General features: G+C 33.1%; 1 non-coding gene across 1 annotated transcript; it reads left to right on the top strand.

The window, feature by feature from the left end:
• Positions 1–348: 348 nt before the first annotated feature.
• Smp_tRNA_02417_Gln_TTG.1.1 lies at positions 349–415 on the top strand. The gene has a single exon. It is a non-coding gene (tRNA).
• The last annotated feature ends 20130 nt before the right edge of the window (positions 416–20545 follow it).

Below are 20545 nucleotides of genomic sequence, written 5' to 3'. Positions count from 1 at the left end.
CTTGCTTGTGCAACTGGGGGAATGAGTGGATAACGCTATGGTGTTTGAAGCGTAAGGTACTGGGTTCGAGTGCCAGAGTGAACATCAACTCTGAGATGCAGGTACATCCAGCTGACGAGTTCCAAATAGGACGAAATGCGCGTCCTGGATTCCAATGCTAGCCACTATCTATCTTTGCTTATAATGCTTGTGAATTAAGGCTATATCGAGGCAATATGCACAGTATGCACATATGCCAATTAGAGACTGACCAGTTGCAGTCCTAACACATCGATGGGAAGATTCAAACAAACAATACTAAATTAATTTAAACTTCACCCCATCTCACAAGCAAGTGGCTATCAGGACTCAGTGGCCGAGTGGATAACGTGATGGCGTTTGAAGCGAAAGTTGCTGGGTTCGAGTCCCAGAGTGAACATCAACTCTGAGATGCAGGTACATCCAGCTGACGAGTCCCAAATAGGACGAAACGCGCGTCCTGGATTGCACTGCTAGGCACTATCCATCTCTGCTGAACATTATATAGTTGAGATTATGAGTGAATCGAAGCTAGACCACCATGGAAAACCTGGAAGCACTAGAAGGCTGTTTCGTCCTATTGTGGGACTCCTCAGCAGTGCGCATCCACGATCACGCACGCGAGCGAGATTCGAACACAGGACCTAACAGTGTCGCGCCAGAGCGCTTAATCACTAGACCACTGAGCCGGCATCCAATGATGTTAATTTCTAACTTCAACTAATCCACGAAATTGAGTAACCATTCACTAATGTCTTCAGTGAGTTGATATCTCTCAACAGATCTGGTTGAACTCCACTGGTTACTGCTTCTCACTAGAACTCCAGGAAATACCTCATGGAGCCAGTCACTAGTGAGCATGTGATAAAAATAAATATTAGATTATTGAAAAAATCATTTTCTGTTTATAGTAACAATTATTTTCAAAATAAATCAGATTACAATGTACCTGTCTTTACAATTGATTAGTCACTAGGTGGTGATCAATATCATATATGTCAATTCCTTCTTAGTGTAGATCGAATCCTATCAACCAAGTTGTAATGTTGTCATTAGTCTAGGTGACTTGACATTGCGTGTACTAGTGTAACTGTCTATTTTTTTCATCAAGTGAATTTATCTTCTTACTTATTTAGTTGGATTGGTAAAGATTTAAGAATAACTGATAATAGGTTTCATCATAATTTTGTGTTATTTGAAAAACAGTTGAAGACAAAAAATCATTTATAGATTGTTTCGTCCTAGTTTCAATGTTGTCAATAGTCCATGTACATAATTACGTCATTTTGTGATGAAACGTATAATAGAAAACAAAATATACAGATCAACCAACTTAGGATAATAATTAACTTTCTTCCTAATGTAGCGTCTTCTTTCTTCTTTTCGATTCATGGATGTGATATTAATTGTTTCTTCCTAATCAAACACATTTATATTTAAAATTAGTTTAAACGAAAATAGTAAATTGAGCTACTTCTAAAAATTATGAATGAAGCGTTTGCCTGAGTTAAGTTCGTGTTTTGCCAAATAATATATATTATTCTCAGGGGTTTGTAAACACGTTGTAAAACTAGAGGGGTACTTGGACCTAATAGCTAGCTTAGTAGATAAAACGCTGACGTTTGAAGTGAAAGGTTTTTGGTTAGAATCTCAGAGTAAATATGAACACTAGAATGCAGGTGCATCTAGCTGATGAGACCTAAACAGGATTCCACTGTTAGCCACTCTCTTTTCTTAATCAAAACTAGACTGTTTATTACCATATTTAGTCAGATAATAGCCAGATATTTCATTCATTTTGTATCTCGTTCTTTACACTAAACTTTACGTCCCATTTTATTCATAAACGGTGAAATAACGATCAATAATCAAATTTTTTTCCCTTAGAATAATTTAATTTTCATATTGCTTGCTGTTATATCTTGAAAAGGATTATGAATGGTAACTTTTGAGGACTATTTGTTGACCGATACGATACGTATATCTCCTATTGTATTATTGTTAGGTAACTTAACCATCCATATTCATGTCTTTCTTATTATAAGCTTTATTTTGACCTATGAACTATTACTATACGATTTACCATTCTTGAGTTATCCCCAATCTATTAATTACTGCCTCCCACATTCACAGCCACTTTGGGCTAAGTCTTTTACAAATGTTATTTTCTATTTTATGGTATGATGTGCTCAGTTTGTTTGGTACATAAACTCAGTACGCCTGAAATAAATGATTTATATTGCAGAGGCTGTTATTGGTGTTCTGGACTTAACTGGCTGGGCTAGGCAGAAAGCAGGACCGAGAAGTACTATAAACTGCTTGTACGGGTTTCGTGTGTCATTGATCCGATCAATAAATCGATGCTCTCTAATTTGCGGGCAACAAGTTATAACAGTTGCTGGCAGAAGTTGTAGCACTTGCTAAGATTAGTTCTGTTTGACGACTGTTATTGTCATAGATTGATATTGTTACAACATTTATCCTTGAAACCAAGGATCATTGGATTGCTGTTTTTATCTAGTTAGCATTGTTTCTCAACAGTATGCACTGAAGATATCGCGCAAATAAACCTGATATATTTAGATCATCTGGTTGGTATACAACTTTTAGGATACTATGTCTAGATTCAGCATCTCACACTACCAGCTTCAGGAATCCAGCGATATTGCACGATGCACTTAATGTAACCGTCTTATTCGTCAAATCAGAACGCACTTTACAGAAAGCTGAAATAATAAAGTGTACTGTCAAACGAGTCGATAAACTTCGTTACCTAATATTTCAAAATAAGTATTAGGTAAAAACTTTAATAAGATACTAATTATATTAGATTGCTGCATAAATTTATGAACTTAAGGCATTCCTTCATTCAAAAAATTGTCTACTTAATTACAGTACTTACACAACAATGTGAAACTGTAGTAAACATAGGTTACATAAACATTTAATACCTATTAAATTATCGATCTGTAATTTGTCTCATTTACAGTTATCAGAAGTTGATCTTGTGGAGATTTTAGTAATTTTATTGTTGAAATCATAATTGGTTGAAGTTAGACATTAATACCGTTGGATGCCGGCTCAGTGGTCTATAGGTTAAGCGCTCATGCGCGAGACTGATAGATCCTGGGTTCGAATCTCGTGAGGCCAGATCATGGATTCGCACTGCCGAGGAGTCCCATAATGGAACGAAATGGTCGCTGAGATTTTACAAATATATCCTTCTTATTTAATGTCTTACATCAACTCGGCGTCCACATACGGTGAAACCATTCGCTCTTATTTAGACGAAAGTTTTTATAAATGCAATCTTATCATTTACTTTGTTTATTTCTTCTGTTTGGTTTATTTTAAAGAAGCTACTTAACTTAAGAAACCAATAATATAAAAGGATGAAGAGAAAAGAAATAAAAAAAGAAAGAATTAGTAAATCAGTATGTGATCAGGATGGTTGATCAACTATTGTCCTGAAAATCAACACCAGGAAATTACAAACCCTTATTAAGGAGTTGAGATCATAAGTCAATTGAAGCTAGACTCATGATCTCAACTCTATAAAATTACTAAAATCTCCACCAAACCCCTTATTAAGGAGTTAAGATATATCACAGCTTAAAGAATAATTGAAGTAAACATATTTTGCCTTATTTAATTTTATCACTATAGGGTTATAGAAATTGTTGAGTTTTAATTCAGATCATGAACTGATCAATTTAATCATTTAATTTTTCCTACTTTTCTGTATTCTCTGCCTTCGCCACTGCCTACCACTAGCTAGTCATTATTAATATGTAACTGACAATTGAAAAAAAAAGCAACTCAGGAAAAGTGATGACAAAAAAGAAATGTGATCTCTACTATTTATTGTGTATTTTTCCATCATTCAAGTTTTGCTAGATTATTTGTGTGTGTTTACATTGTTGACCTGAATTTCTCATCTGTCAAATATCTATGATAGATGTATCCTCAGTTCACCTATCGGTTTTCATTTTCAACGACGGAAATGCGTGTGTGTGTGTGTGAATGTGTGTTAGTGAAAGTGAAATGTTGTTTATCACTGAATCTTGACGATAGAGGTAGTTAAGACTAATCAACTTGGATAAATTGCTATGATTTAGGTCAAGTGGATTACACTTCTAATTCAAATAAAATTTAGGTGTCGTGTGACGCTTAATATAGGTTATGGGATGAAGAAGAGATGTTAGTGAAATTTTTATGAAAGTTTTATTTGAAGAGAAATGCTTGCCTTACTCCAATTATTTTAAAGTATTTTAAATCAAAGTTGAGGTGGGTATTTCCCGTCTAATTTAAACGCGACTTCCGATCTATTTAACGTAGATCAGCAAAAACCTGATTCAACCAGATAATCAATTTCCGAATGCGAAAATGCTTGCTTTAGTACAAAGCGTTTACGAAAATTGTTCGATCTGAAAATAGAGGAACTTCGATCAGTTTATTACTCTATGATAGTGTTTATCAATGACTTATTCAGCGATTGAACAAATGACCTCAGAATAAACAGTCAGAAATGAGTCAATATGTGGTGTTCCACATTTCTAACTTCAGTAATTTCTTAATATAATACAACCGTCGTCCAGTATCGTAATTAATACTTACCTTGCTGTAGACATGATTGAAACACACCGTTCACAGGTTCCCACTAGAAGCTCAGCAACTCATTGCTGAGAGTTTAACTTTTATTTATCGTCGTCTAGTAAATTTTTTACCACATAAGAGTATGTAAATGAAAATAAATTTAGCATGACATTATCTTTTGTACCAACAAAAATTGACGTATATGGGAAAGTGTGAATATCCATTTTACTGAAATGTTTAAATCTTGAATGAAATCTGAATATTGTCATGAAACTGTAGAAAAAAATATTTTTTTAAAATAAACCAATAGTATACAGATGTAATTCAAGAAACATTAAGTAAAGTGCAGTAACGATGATTAACCATAAGTCTATTTTTTCACTTCCAGATGAATTTACTAAAGATCTAGTGGAATATTTCTTCAACTATTAGTTTTGGATTGGTTCCACCATAGAATTAATCGGAATTTCACAATTCCAGTAATAATCTTATCTGTAATATTGATTCATGCAACAATGTCTTCTATACAGAAACGTTACATCTTGCCTTTGATAACCTTTTTAATATTGAAGTGATCAAAATGAACAAAAATTTTGTTCTGGTCTATCCGCTTTATTTCTATGGCTGCGATTATTTATTAATTTACCCTTTTACACACCTTTCCAAGTCTATTTAGCAATTTTCGAAGGGCTAAAAATAGCTTAGTCATGATATTATTAGGCGATGTCATTGGTTTAGCTTGGAATTTTTCAAGCTTTCATATCCATCCACTTAATGAGTAATATACAAAGTGTAAAACAAGTATTCATAGCTTATGTTATCTGAGATTCGCGTGATTAGGTTTACTGCACTTCCTGATTGTTAGACTTCCTCATGAATTTTCACTTCAGTAGTGTCCTTGTTATCATCAGACGGACTTTGATCTATATATATCTGTGCTCCATAATGTCATTTAACCACTTTTTACCTTAGCGCAAGACGTAAATATTATTATTGTTATTTGGCTAACACAATTAACTATACGATTCTTCTCAGATCGGATCCAATACAAACAATCTCACAGACTTCTAAGATAAATAGTTTAACTAATTCTAAACTTTACAAGGATTAAACACTCTTAAGTGATAATCACATTTCTTTATACAGTAGAAATTAATCAGATTTCGAGGTGGTGGGGAATATTTGTAGCTCAGGTGGATGATTTTGATGGTATTTTGTTCTCTGAGTTGTATGATTTGGTCGTGGAGCTTTCATCGTCCTTCTGAACGACATCATCAGCACAAACTTCGGGTAGAAGTGAAGTGTTCGGATTGCTTTCATTGACATTGTACAAATCTTATTATTGTTATCACTTGTAATGCTTACAGATATGCTTATAGTTCATTTTAGTCTCAGTTATCTTTTATAATAATTGATTATTACCTACCTACGTGTTTTATATTGGTAGATTAAATGTCATAGTTACTATATTTAAATATTCACTTGTTACATTACTTCCTAATAAATTATTCATGTCACTAACAAACATAAGGAATTATTATTTTTTCTAATATAATTCATCAGACTGATATTACCATATATGTGAATGGAATCTGTACCGATAATTCAGTATATATATGATTATGCAACTTCCTTATCTTTAATAGAAAGTACCATTTTTCATTACCTCGTAACAAAATATAAAGGATGATATATATTCACGACTCCAGTTACCTTCTTTAACTTATCTTCATTGAATAGCCTGTGTACACATGACTAGGCAAACAGAAAAATACTGAAAGCATAAAATCCTATAATTTAATATTTTCTTAGAAAGAAAAGAATACTTTATGCTTCGCTTAGTGGATGGAGTATAAAATCGATTAAAACTCAATATCTATCATTATATAACAGAGATAGTGTAGTATAACAAATATAATAGTTACAACAAATGCATAAAAAAACAAAACAATAATTTATAAGCAAAGATGGCTAGTGGCTAGCAGTGGAATACAAGACGCGCGTTTCGTCTTATTTGAGACTCGTCAGGTGGATGTACCTGCATCTCAGAGTCGATTTTCACTCTGGGAATCGAACCCAGTACCTTTCGCTTCAAATGCCATCACGTAATCCACACAGCTACTGAGTCCTGATAGCTACTGGCTTGTGGATGGGGTGAAGTTTGAATCTTCCCATTGATGTTCAGGACTGCATTTGATCAGTCTCTTATTAGCAAATGTGCATAATGTGCGTATAGCCTCGATATAGCCTTAATTCACAAGCATTGTAAGCAAAGATGGATAGTGACTAGCAGTGGAATCCAGGACGTGCGTTCTAACCTATTTAGAACTGGTCAGCTCGATGTACCTGCATCCTTGAGTTAATGTTTACTCCGAGACTCGAACCTTGTACCGTTCGCCTTAAATGCTACTAAGAGACACCAATGGGAAGATTCAACCAAATGAATTTAAAACAATCAATTCTTTTTTTTTCACTTCATAACCTTCACCTACCACTGAGTGAAAAAGGTAATATTTAATAAATAAAATTATTATACTTTTTTTGCATACCCATATTATAGTCTTACTATTAAATAGTAATCAAAATATATATCATTTTCTTTTACATTATTCATTTAGTTTAATAATGAATAATTTGTTTTGTTACCAAAATAATACTAACTTTATCCAATGTATACTCATTTGCACATAGTGTGGTGAACAAGAAGACGAGTGAGGACGATTGAATGTATTTGAACACAGAATTACAGACTATCTCACTAAAATCTGACAACCATACGGTAAACATTTAATTTGTAAAATATCAATCAATTGTCTCAATCTTGACTATTCCTTCTGCAAATATCAATCCATCGTCTCTGATTTCATCGTTCATGCATTTTCATTCCAATTGCGTTCCGTTTCCGTTCTTTTCTTATCGATCTTCTGCTGAAATACATTCTATGCCTGACCATCACTATATACTACTTATATGGATATAAACAACCCGCACCACGATAGTACTTGGCCAACCATAATGACTAAATGAACAGTCTGTAATTAGAACACTTGAATGAATAAAAATATGAACAGTTACATTTATTCCATTGATAATATAATTTGATTAGTGTGAATAAATGATCGGCTTTTTAAATGAAAACAACTTGATAATGTATATTGTCTTGTATTTGGGTTCATAAGACTATTTATTGAAAAGATTTACCAACATCTAATCTAATTTATAGAACTTTAATTTTTGTAGCCATTACAATTTGAACATTCTGAACGTTCCATAATATTCAAAATATGAATACATAAATCAAGAATATTCTTTTTAATAAGTTTTCATTAAGTTTATTAGTTGTAAACGATAGACCAGGTTTAAGGCTACGTACATCATTTAAATTTATAGTATGTAAACTTAAGATTGTTGGTTAAATAAAATAAAATTGTTAATGTCGAAAAAAAGTAGTGTGCCATGTTAACTTGGAGAAGTTTATCAGGTTAAATAAAGATTGTTTAGAATAGCTAAACTACAATTTTAAATTTAGTACGAAGCAAAGCAACTCTCCATAGACTTAAAGATAATTACAGTTTGCTATGATATAATCATTTGATGAAAAAGCTCTGGAAGTTGTGGAATCTTTCATATACCTTGACAGCAACATCATCGATGAACAAGGACTATCTGATACTGACATAAAGGTGAGGATTGGAGAAACAAGGACAGCATTCATACAATTATACAAGATATGGAAATAAAACAACTGACTACAAAAAAACATCAAACTAACATCACAATCTTCAACACGAACGTCAACACACTTCCACTGTACACAGCTGAAACGTGGAGAACCATCATCAAGATAGTATCAGTATTTACAAACAATTGTATACGTAAGATATTCAAAGTCCGTTGTTGGACAGACAGAATCAGCAACAGCCTACTATGGGAGAGAACAAACTAGGTTCCATCTGAAGAGGAAATTAGGAAAAGGTGATGAAGTTGGTGGATGGGATATACATTAAGGAAATCCTCAAGCTATATCACGAGTCAAGCGCTTACCTGGAATCCTGAAAGGAAAAGGTAAAGTGGAATTCCAAAGAACACACCACGTCGAGAATTCGAAGCAGATATGAAAAAGATGAATAGCGACTGGAAGCAAATCGAAAGTACTGTGTAGAACAGAGTTGGATGGAGAATGCTCAAGTGTTACGCCATAGTACTAAATAATTGATATGACAGGATTAAAAAAACTAAATTAGGTTCTTTTACTCATTGTGATTTCTGAATAACATTACTTCCGTTCTAATTCAATGTGATGATTAATCAGTGTAGAATTTCTTTTGTTTTCCAGTGAGATATTTCATTAGGTATAACATTAATTTATTTGAGTGTGATGTTCATTCAAAATACTATATTTTTGTATTAAATTAACGCGAACTACTTACTTCAGCCTGTTACCCTCTTGGAGGAGCATAGGCTACTACAATCTCCACAAACCTCCATTCTAATAACAATCATCATGTGCTCACTAGTGACTGACTTCAAGATGGATTTCCTGAAGTTCTAGTGAGAAGCCGTGACCACTGGAGTCTAATCCGTGTGGGGTAGAGACAGGTATCTATCTCAGACAATGGATGAATAGTTACGCAAGAGTATGGATCGATTGAAGTTAGGTGTAGCACAAAAGCCAACAACATCACTACAATCGATCCTATGTAAACCAAAGGACGAAATGACAAAAGAGGTAAAACCGAACATAATCTAGGAAATAAATCGGTCCAACCGCGAAAAACACTACATCGGACAAAGCGGACTCTCTCAACATTTTTGTCAGTCATATTTAAGCTTAGTTTGAGAAAAGCATTTGAGAAGGAAACGAAAATCTCAATCATAGTTAGACATTTGTCTCATATTTTATATTAAAATAATAAGTTGTTGTGGGTGAGACTATAATTTATGGACGGCCTTTGAGCAACTCTAGACAGACCGTGAGAGTGTCCACCTAATAACCAGAACCAAATGAGGGTTATAAACCTATGTTACGAATTAGAATTATGATTTACAGTTGATGATTAAGGTTAGGAATTAGATTTCGGGATCTCATCACGAACTGACATCAGCTATAATATCAAAACTCTATTTAGCCAAATGGATGAGTGAATTTCGCGCCAAAATCCGAGACCTGTCATCTCACACCTGATTGGTTCGTCCATAAATTATAGTCTCACTGTTGTTGTGTTCCATAAACTATCTTTCTTTTTTTTAGAAAATTGTTTGTCCTAACTATCATGAGTAGGAGAAATTTTAAATTATTTTTCTTAAAAAATTCTTATAATCAAAGAATGAAATTTTTCTTACAGATTCCTGATAGGATAATGTGTAGATAGGAAAATAAACTTTATCATTTAAGAATATGTAAAAAAGCGCAAGTTTTGGCAATATTAGAAGGGGGTTTCGTAGAGATGAAAATATTTCGAACTGTGAACTCAAAATAAAACTACCATTACTTGGCAATACCAGAAGGGGGTTTCGTAGAGATTTTAGTAATTTTATACAGTGAGATCATGGGAGATCATGAGTCGATTGAAGCTAGACCACCATGGAAAACCTGGAAGCAATGGACGGCCAGCTCATACTATTGCGGGACTCATCAGCAGTGCACATCCACGATCCCACCTCGTGGGATTCGAATCCAGGACTTACCAGTCTCGCGCCAGAGCACTTAACCGATAGACCACTGAGCCGGCATTCAACGGTGTTATTGTCTAACTTCAAACAATTCACGAAATCGTGCGACCAACTTCCATTGTACTGAGGTAGATACCTGCCTCTATCTGACATGTATTAGCTCCACTGGTCACGTCTTCTCACTAGAACTCCAGAAATTACCTCATGGAGCCAGTCACTAGTGAGCATCCAGGTTTTCCATGGTGGTCTAGCTTCAATTGACTCATGATCTCAACTATATAAAACTTGGCAATATCTTGAAAGATGCCAATAAGAACGATTAGTCAAATGATTACTGAATGATGTTATTCAATTTATTACCATTTAAAATCAACAAAGCGTATACTTTTTAAACCGTCAGAGATTATTTAGAGTTCAAAAACTAGATAGGAAATAACACTGACTGAGATATCAATGAAGAATGAGGAGTGGAAGCTAGTGAACAATATAAAAGAGGAAAAATGCTTGATATTATCAAAATTTGGAATTCTTATAAACTGTATATAATAGATCTTTGTAAGAGTTTAGAAGAGTAAATATTCAGGATCCAAAATTCACCGGGTACATTATCTATGTCAAGTTAAAGACATACATAATTAACTAATGTATCCAGAGATTGAAGAGTTTACGTTTTTATGAGCTTATTAACTAGGATCATGGGAAACTTGCTAAAATAAATTCCTGACACTGTTACTCATAATAGTATTCAACTTTAAAAATAAAGTGGACCCAATACTGTAACTTTGTTATAAACTGAAGTGATCTGAAGTTTATGTTTTCAAAGATTTATCACTTGCTGATCGTGTATAAGGTGAAACTTAACTCAAATTGCGTGTGGAAGCTAGAGAAGAAGATTTAATATCGGTAACTTTACGCGCCGTGAGCTTTTAGAAGTACAAAAAGATTAGTTCGTTTTGAGTCCAGAATTATCCCATAAAAGTTGTAGTCAAATTTATTGCATAAATGATCAAAGGTTTCCCAACAAAAATATCCCAACAGATTGGATTTAGTGGCTATAACAGATATGTGACCCAGTTTGTCAATAGGCGATAGCAAAATCACTTAGGAAAAAATAATATGAAAAAGGGCTAAGACAACAATAAAGCGTAAGAGAGAAGGATTAGCATAGAAATATGAAATCGAATATTTTACAGATCCTATTATTGAAAACAAATCTCGTGAAAGTTGAATGTGCAGAATAATTAGTAGCTGCTCGGAATCCAAAGGATAAGAGGTGTTCTTCAGTTTAGTCTATTTCAGCCCAAACGTCTGAGGAGAATGATATTCTACTTAGCAAACCCAATGTCCGATCTTCTGGAAATAGATGATGAACTTATAGAAGTACTCTTCACTGAATCTAAGGAATCTTTAATAAAATCTCACATATTTGACTATAATCTAAATGATATTGGAATGAGAGACAATTTATTTCCATGGATAAACAACTTTTTAATTGGAAATAAGCAAGAATTATGGAATAAATCTAATTTGTATGGCTGAATAACAATGCTTAGTGAAGCACCCAAATAATCTAAAGTTTTATATTATTCTCCGTTGTATGTAAAGAATGATTTAAACTTTCTTCGAAATCAATCGAAAAATCATAGAGATGATATAAGTTTTAAATAGATCTCTAGAATATTCTAGTTTTCGGAAATTCCTTCGACTTACACCATGCTTTATGTAATGGATACCAGAGAATAAATAAGAAAAAACATGACAAATAATAATAACACTATTTATTATAAGCAAATATGGATAGTGCCTAGCAGTGCAATCCAGGACGCGCGTTTCGTCCAATTTGGAACTGGTCAGCTGAATGTACCTAAATCTCAGAGTTGATGTTCACTCTGGGACTCCAACCCAGTACCTTTCGCCTCAAACGCCATCACGTCATCCACTCAGCTAATGAGTCCTGATAACCGCTTGCTTGTGCAATGAATTCAACACTATTTGTTGTTCAAAGACAATATAGTCTAAATTGACATTAAAATATTCATAAAAATAAATCACTTATGAATAGACAACATTTTAAGTAACTAAATCTTATTAGATTTAATGGTAAATATAAACTGACAAATCTAATTATTTTATATATTATTACGTAGATTTCTCTTTTTGTATGTGTGTGTGTGTGCGTTTATAACTTTAATTTTCTAATAAAATATAACCATTTCGGTTAATAAATCACTTGGTAAACCTTTTTTTACCTATCAGTAATATCTGATAGCTAAATAGTTCTCAAAAGTGTTTCTGTCCACTAACATTGAAGAAGAACTTTTGTAATACTGCTGTTTTTGTAAAAAAAAAACAAAAAAAAGTGATGATGAAATCAAAATTTATTATCCTGTTTATCGTATATATCACGAGGCAATCCCTAACTTGGAATCTGGAAGGGAAGCGGAAAAGAGGAAAGCCAAAGAACACATCACGCCTGAAAAGTAGAAGCAGATATGAAAAGGATGGATAACAACTGGAAAGAACTGGAGTGAATTGCTCAAGACAGGGTTGGATGGAGAAAACTGGTGTGCGGCCTTTTCTCCTCCACGAGGGGTAACAGGCGTAAGTAAGTAAGTAAGTAAGTTTATCGTATATACACTAAAGTAGTACAATTATAACATTCAATTACATAACATTTTCTTAAAGCATTTAAAGTTGTATTAATTTTATTTGTTATTTTCTTCTAATATGCCAAAAATACTATTTGGTTAGTTCATTTTATTCAATTAAACTGAACCCTTAATGATATTGAATGATTGACAGATCACGCAATTTACAACGGTTCTTAACATATTTAAACTTTTAAGTAGTTCATAGATCCGAAATAAAGATAATTTCTTTATCTTGAAGAATTTTTCTTGTAAAATAACATTTTGGAATGTACTTGAAGGTATATAAGTAACCTTTAGGTGATTGTAGTAGGGATATGATGAAGCAGTCTGATTTAGGAAAAAAAGTACATTATTTTGTATTTAATTTTGATGCATTTCTTGGTGGAATTATTTTGCGAAATTCCTTAACAACATTAATAATCCGTAAAACTGCCATTTGAGTACCGGTTATAGCAGCTCATATACATTTGAGTTTATACACATCTAATTTGGTTAAGCCCTTTTATTAACTTATTTAACAGATACAGTCATTCGTACAACAACAACTTATCGTATACCCCTGTACTTTTATTATCGTTGCACTTGTATGAACATATATGCTTGAGCATAGCATATTCAGTGCATATTCATCCTGATAGCTTTAGTGTTAGTCGCTTAAATGATTCGATTATTCATTGATCTTTCTATATGTATATATATGTTCATTTGAGTCCTGTTCACTGACTCGCTCTTCACTTATTCGCCTGTTCTTCGGTACTTGCTTATCAGTCTTGCTTCATGTCTCAGTGGTTTTGATGATCTGTATGCGGTGCGATAACAAACGTAATCAACGCATCGTATTCATCTTCTGATTTATACACCGTTCTCCGTTATCTAGTTACGGTTATCGAGACGAGTAGTTTACGAAGTTTAAGAATTATGTGGAATACCGACCGCCACAAGGTATTAAATTCAGCTAAGTTGATTTAATGTAAGGTATATTTGAAGGTGAATGTTTGTACTCATGCTAACATTTATCTGAATGAATGCGTTCATGCAGTTTTCGGATTTTAGGATATTTATACATTGTGATTGGAAAATCAAGTCACCATTTATTGCATATAAATTAATTTAGATCAAAAATGAAGTCAACTTATCACTACTTAATACATAAAAGATAGAATTCACACTACATCAATTATATCCTATATATATCATTGAAGTGGGATTCAATTGTCGAATATGAGAGTCTGTCAAAAAATGAAGTGGTGTTGGATTACATAATGAGGTAACGAAAAACCATTTTAGGTTGAAGTTACGCAATAGTCTAAGAGTTGATGAGACAATCAGCTTATCGAAAAAATATAAATGGAAAGCGTCTATTTTTCGAAGAAGGAAAACAGATTGAAGAATAAATTGATAATTAATACTCACAACTCGGTGGGTTCTAGGTTGATATAACAATAAGATAATGAACGTAAGTCATATGTATACAGAAATAGTGATAAAACCGGTGAATTGATGTCATTTCAACATTTCACAAAATTCTTATCTGAATCTTGTTCGAACTAGTTAGTTTGACATTGTAGATAGTCTTCAAAAATGATACTCTCAAGAGTTTATTACCGAAGTTTGAAGATATATTTGAAAATTAAGCAACTGATTAACTGGCATTTCACTTTAAATAATCATGAAGGATAATACTTAGATTTCCACTAGGAAAGTACGCAGTTTATGCAAAAATGAAATCTTTGAAACGAAGAAGTTCCTTTTCACTGAAATGTTTAAATTACTTTCTCTTAAAAAAAATTGTCAATGTTTTTTTTTCTCAAAATGTCCTTTTTAAATAATGAAACCAATATAGAATAGAAAAACAACACATGGAAACAGATCTCTCTTACTTAGTCTAGCATTACTTTTGACCTAAAAGAATGAGTAGACAGCTATTTACCTCAATCCAGAGTAACTATGATAGGTAAATAAAAAGAAAATGTAACTTATAAAGTCATTCGTAACAAATATTATTTTTTTGAACTGATGCATGCAAATTTAGGTTCATCTGAGGTCATTTAGCTTTTGAAAATTAATAGTTAACCGGTAGAAGAAAAATTTACAAAAAAACCATTATTTTATACAAAGGAGTTTCAAGTTGTTATTTCTCCCACAAAAAAGCTTCTGTATCGATTTTCTTGAGATAATATTCCCACAATTTTAAGAGAAGCAGTAACTAGTGGAGTTCAACCAGGTTTGTTGGGAGATATCAACTCACTGAAGACAATTGGTGAATGGTTGCTCAATTTCGTGGATTGGTTGAAGTTAGACATTAACACCGTTGGATGCCGGTCGGCTCAGTGGTCTATCGGTTAAGTGCTCCGGCGCGAGACTGGTAGGTCCTGGGTTCGAATCCCGCGTCACGGGATGTGGATGCGCACTGCCGAGGAGTTCCACAATAGGACGAAACGGTCATGCAGTGGTTCCAGATTTTCCATGGTGATCTAGCCTCAATTGATTCATGATTTCAACTATATAAAAAAGTTTTAATAATTTTTCAGTCATTATTTATGTTTATAATCGAATAGTGTCATTGATTTATTTTCTACACATAGAAAGATACCAGTAAGCAGACTTAAAGCTGGTTTACTGAAGCTGTACACATACATAATAACATAAAGGCTTGTATTTTCTGTTTCATGGGAAAATATTATTATGTTCTTCAGTACATATAATTTAAGCTGGATTTTAGTTTTCATTTATCCTCAACTGTTTGTTTACTTCAATTATCAAATGAAGAATGAATTAAGACTCATAAATATATTTCAAACGTTGTTTTCGTTCCGATCAAATTTACTATTAGCAGTGATCTTCAGAGAGGTTATTTAAGATTTAAGTCTACAAATAGCAAGTGTTTTTATAGAGTTGAGATCATGAGTCAATTGAAGCTATACCACCATGGAAAACCTGGAAGCACTGGAAGGCCGTTTCGTCCTATTCTGGGACTTCTCAGAAGTGTACATCCACGATCCCGCCTCGCGAGATTCGAACCCAAGACCTACCAGTCTTAACCGATGGACCGATAGACCGATACCAAGTGTCATTTTGAAATTAAACGTGTTTTTTTATCGCTTCAGTTTCTACATCCCATAATAATGTTCATCAGTTATTTCTCAGCCTTCTCTTTAGTTTAATTAATAAATAAAGTATTCTTCAAATGAGTACAGAATACATTCTAATTAACAGGTCCGATCATATTGATGTAAAACTAATACAATAATTATAAGAAGAGCTTTGATTTATAAAGTATTTTGATTAAACATTTGTCATAAATATTTTAACAAATAATGAAGTTGAAATGTACAATCAAAGGTTATGACATTCTGAAGTGCAATATTGTTAACGAAGCAAACATCTCAATAGTCTTCAATCCTGTAAGCACATCGTTGTTTTTAGTAAGCAGTCTAATGATAATGTAAGTACATTTAAAAATTGACAACAGTTACAGTGTCATAGGAGTTTTAAAAATGATAGATGTTGCATAAGACGCAACTGTTGTTAATCAGCATTTTCTTAGTAGATGAACAAAGAACTAATATTAAAGGCCTGTTTAACTGAACAGAATAAATGTCAATAAATAAACATTAAAATGTTAATATTAAAAACATTCATATCATTAAATTAGTATATTACTTTAATTCCTGTTTTGTAAGTAATATATTAATATTATTGATTTGTTCTTCTCAAAGTAATGTATTTCGTTTTCATTCAAAAATATTAGTCACTAAAGATCTACAGTTATTCAATTAAAAAGTTCCTTATTTTAGAAATGTGATATGATGTTGATAAAAATACAACTAGTGAATGCCATATACCTATGATCTACTTCATTGTCTATCATTGTAAATTATCCAGATTATAACAACAAGGTATGAAAGATAGGTAATACCGTTTTGATGAAAATTCAATAGTTTGATTTTAAACATGTCGAACTGTATGTATTTGATCGATGGACAAAACATTGTTGTTAGATGCTTATTGATGTGCTCTACTTCAGACAGGTTGACACTAATATGTATCTAATTTTCAATCTGCATGGATGATGATGAGTTATTGGTCTTATCAACCACTTATCTGTTGTATTTATGTTTAATACAAGTTTTGTAAACTAAGTGATGTTATATCGTGTGGCTCACCTGCAATTGTTATTATCTTGTATCCGCCTATTAGAGAAGAGCGAATTATCGATCGGAACAACGACACACAAAACCCGTGTGAGCAGTCTAGAGTACTTATCGATCCTGTTTTCTGCCTGGCCCAGCCACTTAAGTCCAGAACATCAATAACAGCCTCTGCAATATGAATCATTATTCTCAAACATGCTGGGTTTATATACCAAACAAACTGACCACATCGTATCACAAAATAGAAAACAGCATGTGCACAAGATTTGTCCAATTGTGGCTGTGAATAGGGGGGACAGTAATTAATAGACTGGGTATAACTCAGGAATATTAAATCGTACGGTAATAGTCTAGGGGTCAAAATAAGGCTCATAATAAAAGAAACATGAATATGGATAGTTGAGTTACGTAAGAACTATATAATAGGAAATATACGCATCACATTGGTCCATAAATAGTTCTCAACTTATCATTCATAATTCTCTTCGGGATATAACAATTAATAAAAGAAATTATATTCTACAAAATGAACACAAGTTTCTTAGTTCTTGCTAGTGTTTTCTTATAACCGACTTCTCTTGTCAAGGGAATTAAAATAAAGACAAAATATATTTGAGTAAATTTCACCGAAAATTTGATAGAAATCATGAAATGTTATTAGTTAGCTAAACGTTAAAAAGTAGAAAACACTCGACAACTTTATTACTCAGGCTGAAAATTCTGAAATATTATACTATCATCGTCTAATTAGGGATCGAAACCGGAGAATCTAGGTCACTGAGTGACTAAACACCGCTAAGTTGAAATACAGTGAAACGTTTTTTTGACCTCAGGGAAGCTGCAATTTTGCGTAGTTATCATTCGCAGGTATCAGTGACATTTGTCTCATCCTCTAACTGGCTGAAGCCAGAATTTCTCGCTTGCACATTTGAACCCATCTGAGAATCACTGGTATGAATTGGATTAAATTTTCGACGGCGATCTTTGAGAAGAATTTTCAATTCAAAAACAAAATAGTTTCTGGTTTGACCCCCGGCTGATTCAATAATTAGAATGAAAAAGCTTTCCAATTTTATTTTGTTTATTTAGCCGTAGTTAATGCGGCCCATATACACTTGAATCAATAACACGATCAAAATGAATATTGATTGATGCATAGTCAGTTGTATTTACGTTTTCGAAGTACTTCTCAGTCTTTTACCCTTAGACCAACAAAAACCTAGTTCCAAACGTTCAACGGAAATCTCACTTTCCGCTCAATAAATACTAATTTTAAACATTATTTAAGTCTATTTCGAACATAATCAGAAAAACGTTTTATGGGCGCTGAATTGTTTATGAAACTAGCTTAGGGTCACATCATTTGACGAAAGGGCAAACAAAAAGCATCCATTCTCTATTGATTTCTCGAAATGCACGATCTGTTGTAATTGATCTCGCCTATGATACTCATGGAAATAAAATTACACCGGACGTCTCCAATACAAAATTAACAAGACAGACTGATTCAAATTGTTGTCCAACCCTTTTTCTGACTTTTAGATGTTCAATGATAATTTTGTTGATTAAACAGTTTGAGTAGATGTCTATCTCCAAATACCTGAGTTAGTTTTTGTCTATTTCCATATATCCACCCTTATTAGTTATTCACTGCAAATTCTGAACACAGTTATTTATGTCCACTTTATCTGTGTCTGTTATATTTACTCTAGTCTTTTGTTTGTAATTCATACTTTACTCACCTTATACAAAGATAAGTTGATCATTATTCATTGAGTAGGTCTACACATTTTCTCCTGTCAATATATACTCAATTTCGATATTCACTTTTTCGTATTGACTACTCACATAAATATCTACAATAAACCTATCCTAAATACAATTCGTAATCAACTTTTTATTTTTAAATTATAATAACGTGATTGATCAGTAGATATACAAATTTAATGAGGACGTGTGTTTCATCCTATTTTGGTTTCATCAGCTGGATATGCCTGCATCCTTCCAGAGTTGATGTTCACTTCGAGACTCAAATCTAGTACCATTCGCTTTAAACGCTATCACGTTATCCTCTTAGCTACTGAGCCCATCTTTGCTTATAATGCAAGTGACTCAAGGCAGTATCGAAATAATCTATACAGGATGCACATATACCAACAGGATACTGATCAATTGTAGTCCTAAACATCAGTGAGAAGATTCAAACAAACAATTCAAAAGCGACTGATAAAACTATATGTTCAAAAAGGTTTTTGTGGAGATTTAGTATTATCATAGTTGAAAGCATCAGTCAATTAAAGCTAGACCACTGGAAAACCTAGAAACACTTGACGGCCGTTTCGTCCTAATGTGGAACTTCTCAGCAGTGCTCACCCACGACCTCGCCTCGCGAGATCCGGACCCAGGACCTACCAGTCTTGCGCCGGAGCACTTAACCGATATACCAGTGAGCCGGCACCCGATGATGTTTATGTCTAACTCACTTGGTGGTCTAGCATCAATTGACTCATGCTTTCAACTATGAGAACTATATATTGTTTTTTTTCAATACAATACATAATTTCCTCTCACAGAATGATTTGACTGAGAAAATTCTTTATATACTTTCCACAATAATCGTAACCCCGATCGAACTAATAAAGTTATCGAAATTTTCGTCTGCTAATATCATAGTATTGAAAATTGTAGCTAGTTATTTTTACAGTTTACAGTTTAATCCATTATTATGTAACTATTGAATCCCTATTTACTGTAGAATTACTCTGTTATTTATCTAAATTAGTTTTAAATTAGCTTATAATGATTTTTCACTTTTTTTCAGTTACATTTCACTTAAAAACAATTATAGTATGTTCTGTTGGGATTACTATTTGACAATTAGCATCTTATTGAGTCAATTACAATTACCCTGTAGTTTATAGTGTTGTTTGCTGTGTCAAATCTACATAGCTTATTCTAGCTTTCGGGCAGACCAGTTTATTGATTCTTTTTGAGTCCCATTTTTATCCGTTCAATTATTCGTTTATCAACTTTGATTGTTTTCATTTAAGCATGTGTGTGCACTTCTTATCCTACTCATCACATGTCTATGGCGTATTTTTATTCTAACCATAAATATCGACGCACGCTTGGTTAAATCAAGTTGTCTCACTCTCCTTCTTCATTGAATGTCATTTTGTTTTGCTTCACTTTCCGACCAACGGTTGCACGAAATATGCGTATTTAGACATCATTCTCGTATTTGATTTATTTATTTCTGTTATTCTATATCGCGAGTTAAGTTGGTATTTATACGCGATAATTGGCGATATGTATAAGTCGATAACGATAATCACACAATCAACTTGGAGTCAAATACCAGGCCACTCAAGCATAATGATAGCAAAATTTTTTCCAATCTTTTCATTCAGTTAGTCAAACAAAGTCAGTGAGTTGTAAATTGATCATAACAAT

Source organism: Schistosoma mansoni, chromosome W (genome assembly GCF_000237925.1).
Source record: "Schistosoma mansoni strain Puerto Rico chromosome W, complete genome".
In the NCBI taxonomy this organism is placed as follows: Eukaryota; Metazoa; Platyhelminthes; class Trematoda; order Strigeidida; family Schistosomatidae; genus Schistosoma; species Schistosoma mansoni.
This window is presented reverse-complemented; position numbering and strand designations above follow the sequence as displayed.